Here is a 4,895-nt window from a genome sequence, read left to right as displayed (position 1 = left end):
AAGGAAGGAAGGAAGGAAGGAAGGAAGGAAGGAAGGAAGGAAGGAAGAGAAAGAAGAGAAGGAAGAAAGAAAGCATCATGGGACATGAATTTACTTGATATATTGGCTGGTTTTACATTCACTTGCCATGAGTTAGTCATTTGAGAGGAGGGGACTTTGACTAAGAAAATGCCTCCCATTCCTAACAGAGGGAGATATAGACACCAAAGTAGCCACTTTCTGAAGCCAGGCAGGACTTCCAGAGGAGGGAGAGGCCATTGACCCACCCCTAAAATCTTCAACCTAAAATTTGTCTTCATTACCAGATAGGCAGGGATAAAGATGGACTGGAAACTGAAAGAACAGCCAACCGTTCCAACTTGAGAACCATCCTATGTGAGAGAACCAATCCCTGTCACTATTAATGATACTCAGCTATACTTACAGACGGGAACGGAGTATAACTGACTCCTGAGAGGCTGCATCCAGCCATGGATGGAGACAGATGCAGAGACCCACAGCCAAACATCAGGCGGAACTTGGAAAATCTTGTGGAACAGTGGGGGATAGAAGTGAGCAAGCCAGAGGGGTCAAGGACACCACAAGAAGACCCACAGGGTCAACCAACCTGGGACCATGGCAGTCACAGAGCCTGGGCCACAAACCAGGGAGCATACAGGAGCTGTACCTAGACCCCTACATATTTGTAGCAAATGTGCAGCTTGGTCTTTATATGGATCCCTAACAAGTGGCGTTGGGGCTCCTTGGTCTTTGTTTCTGTCATTGGATCCCCTCCCCCTTACCTAGACTGCTTTGTTGGGCCTCAGAGGATTCATGCTGGGACTAGATCCCCCAGGGTAAGGTGGTACCCACAGGGGTCCTGTGCCAATGGAAGAATTTGTAAGAGTAGGACTGGGAGGAGAGGTGGAAGGAGGGCTGTGATCAAGATGTAAAGTGAATAAAAAAACTAAAATTAACAAAAACGAAAAAAGGAAAGAAAGGAAGGGAGAGAGGGAGAGGGAGAGAGGGGAGAGAGAGAGAGAGAGAGAGAGAGAGAGAGAGAGAGAGAGAGAGAGAGAGAGAGGAAATGTGTCCACAAGATGTTGGGTTTTTTTGTTTTGTTTTTTGTTTTTGTTTTTTCGAGACAGGGTATTTCTGTGTAGCCCTGGCTGTCCTGGAACTCACTTTGTAGACCAGGCTGGCCTCGAACTCAGAAATCTGCCTATCTGCCTGCCTCTGCTTCCTGAGTTGTGGGATTAAAGGTGTCAACATGCCCGGCTCACAAGAAGATTTGTGATTGAGGGTGGAGGTTGCTTGTGGTTCCATCCCTGGAATGGTGGTTCTGTGAGAAAGTGGCAGACTGGGCAGGCCATGTGGATCCAGCCAGGAGGCAGCATCCCCCCTCCCCCACGGTCTCTCCCTATCATCTCCTGCCTCCAGGTTCTTGCCCTGACTTTCCCCGATTACCTTGCCCTGGTCTTTCATCACAGCAGTAGTAACTCAGACTAAGACATTTGGGTTATTATTATTTTTTAATTTTATTAGCTTTATTATAAAACCCCTGACAAATAGAAATATATCATGCAAAGTTCATACAGCTCCGTGAACTTCTACACAGAGCTGCCATTAGAAACGGAAGCTGTGGAGTTTCATACTGGATTTTACCCTTTCACTATTGAGTATATTTTTATGCCCTTATCTACCACCCTAGACTAAAAATCTTTAACAGAGTTAGGAGCTGAAAATAAGGAAGTGGGCTAGCTCTAGCTGGATGTTGGGTGTGTATGATTTGGCGTGTCAGTACATCTACTTTATAAAAGGGCAGGCACACCTAGCAAAGAAGTCGTCACTTGAATGGAAAAGAAACGGTATGGGATTTTGCGTACATCCCAAGTGACATCTGTATTAGTTATTTTTGCATTCATGTTACCAAAATGCCTGGCAGAAACAACAATTTATTCCGGCTTAGTGTCAGAGGGTTTCAGTCCGTCACGGCAGGGAAGACGTGGTGGGGGACAGTTTATGGAGAAAATAGGTATCAGGTACAACCTTGAAGGGTCTGCACTTAGTGACCTACTTCTCTCAGATCTCATCCAAAGATTCCACAGCTTCCCTAAGCAGTGCCACCACCTGGAGACAAGCGTTTACAAGAGCCATGGGAGAGACAAAGCGTTTACAAGAGCCATGGGAGAGACAAGCCTTTAAAAGAGCCATGGGAGCTGGAGGCCTGAGATCCAGCAGGGATTTTTAAATTCAACTCACAGAAGCATCCTTTGGGGTTGGTGTACTCCTAATGAGGCTGCCATGATTTGTGTATGGGCTGTTTTGGGTAATAAGACCCCCTTCCTCCCTCCCTCCCTCCCTCCCTTCCTTCTTTTTCTTCTGTTTCAAAACAGTTTTAACTAGTCCACGCTGGCCTCCCTCAAAGCTTGTATATAGCAAAGGGTGGCCTTACATTTCTAATCCTCTTGCCTATCCCTCGTGACTTCTGGGATTACAGGTATTGACCACCACACTCAGTTTTATGTTGTGCTGGGGCTCAAACCCAGGGCTCTCTGTTCATGCTAGGTGAGCGCCCTACCAGCTGAGTTACATCCTCAGCCCCTCTGGAAGGCAGCAACCCCCAAAGGTGCCACACCTAAGTCCTGCTTCCCCCCCTTCCTCAGATGTGATCTTGTGGCTAGTCTAGGCTTGGAGGATGGCAGAGACTGTCATCTCCAGGCTTGGGCAAGAGCATTTTGTCTCTGTGGCTCTGTCTGTCTCTGTCTTATCCTCAACAGGAACATCACAGGCAACAAAGGGGTAGCTCACCCGTGCAGAGAGCACCTGCAAGTGTGAGAGAAAGCTTGGATGCTGTCAGGACTCTGGCTAGGAGGAGTTTTAATGTTCCCAGAACCTCTCTCCTCCATGGTGCTCTCTGTTCATGTCGGCGATGCGCTACCCCTTGCTGTCCCGCCTGACCCTCTCTGCTCTTGTTTACCTACCTTTCCTTGGACCAATCTCTCCCTCAGGCAGCCTTCTGGCTGTTCTCATTTCTAGGCAGCTCTCTCACTGCCAGACTCACATAGATCCTGCTCTGAGCACTCTATGGTCCCCGCAAAGATGGCTTGGTCCAGTGTTCACAATGGCACCCTTCCTACCCCAAACCTCTGGGATGCACATCCTTATTTCTCATTTCATGCAGGCATCGGAATGTTTTAGAATATAGATATGATGAAACCAACAGATAAGAAAGAACAGCCATTGGAAGGGTAGTTTGAGTAGACACGGCGACATACAGTGCCACACAAAACTTCACGGGGAAGCACAAGGTTTGTCAGGAGGTACTGGGGATAGGGGACTTGGTGAGCAAGAGGCATTATTGTGTGTTGTGGAAATCAAGTTTAGGACTAGTTAATGTTGAATAGTTCCTGTGGCTCTGAGGACATTAATGCCTGCTACCTTCTTTTGGAGTGCTGATTGATAGGTTATTTCTCTAACACCAGTGAAATGAGCTAATTCAAATCAGAGTAGATTATATTAAAGGCAGGTTTATTGGGAAGCTGCGCTCAGGTGAGTTCAGCGGCCCTAAGGATTGAGGCCAGGGGAGTCGCCATAGGGAGAAAGTGAGAGGAGAGAGAGAGAGAGAGAGAGAGAGATGCACACACACACACACACACACACACACACACACACACACACAGAGGATTTTATAGGAAAGAGCCCCTCTGGGGGAAGGGCACCCCAACCCCTGGGCTGGAAAGTTCCAGGTTGTGGGCAGGGTATGCCAGCTAGGAACTGATGAATGCTGGGAGAACCTGGAGGACAGGTCTGTTTTGATGTGTAAAATATGTACTTCAATCCCAAGTCCTGGTGAAAACCAAACCTTGATGACAGAGAATAATCCAGAGCATGACAGACCCAACAGAGAAGGGTGTAGATGGCTCAAGCACGTGTGTGTGTGTGTGTGTGTGTGTGTGTGTGTGTGTGTGTTTTGGGGGGGGGTAGGTTCTATTCTAGACTGTGTAGTCTGCACAGTTAAACCAAAATCATATAAATATATTAACTAGGTTTACTTAGAGCAATGGTTCTTAACCACCCCAATGTTTCGATCCTTTAATACGGTTCAGGTTGTGGTGACTCCAACCATAAAATTATTTTCCTTCCTACTTCATAACTGTAATTCTTCTACCGTTATGAATTATAATGCAAGTATCTGATATGCAGGATACCTGATATGTGACCCCTGTGAAAGGCTCTTTCAACCTCCCAAAGGGCTCACAACCCACAGGTGAGGACAGAGGACTGAGAGGGACAGAATTGACAGAATGTTTTTGTTGTTGCTGATTTGTCTTGAGACAAGGCCTCAAGAGTAGATATTATATAGGGGGTTTATTATATTGGTCTGTACATTGGTAGCTCAACAATGGCTGTCTGGACACTAGAGAGGGTGAGAGCCCACTAGTCCAGCCCACCTAGCCGGATGCCTCAGCTGCCTTAATCTAGCGTTGAAGGCCCAGAGGATTCATGGAGAGCCACTGACCTTCAGTCCACAGGTCGCAGGAAATGACCTGCCTCAGACAGGTATGTCTCTTAGCTGAGCCCAGGTCCAATCAAGTTGACAACCAGATTAAACCTCACAATAGATGAGTTGCTTGGCACGTCTAGAACGTTAGTTCTCTACACCGTTTTGGAGCCCACGAGAAGTTAAAGCACAAACAAACAAAAATAAACAGGCTGGAAATAGATGATTCACATGCAAAACCAGTTTAGTCGGGAATCCACTGGTTTTGGAGGGAGATGTTTACCTGGCTACCTTAACTCAACCTGACTTTTTGTAAGGTATTAGGTTTGCAGTAATTTGTTGCATAGGTTATCTCTAAGGAATTCACGTGCAACCTTTCATAGGATTTTAGCCTCCAAGAATGATACTTGCT

The sequence above is a fragment of the Mus pahari genome, chromosome 19, assembly GCF_900095145.1.
Source record: "Mus pahari chromosome 19, PAHARI_EIJ_v1.1, whole genome shotgun sequence".
Classification (NCBI taxonomy): Eukaryota; Metazoa; Chordata; class Mammalia; order Rodentia; family Muridae; genus Mus; species Mus pahari.
Note: the sequence above shows the minus strand (reverse complement) of the source record.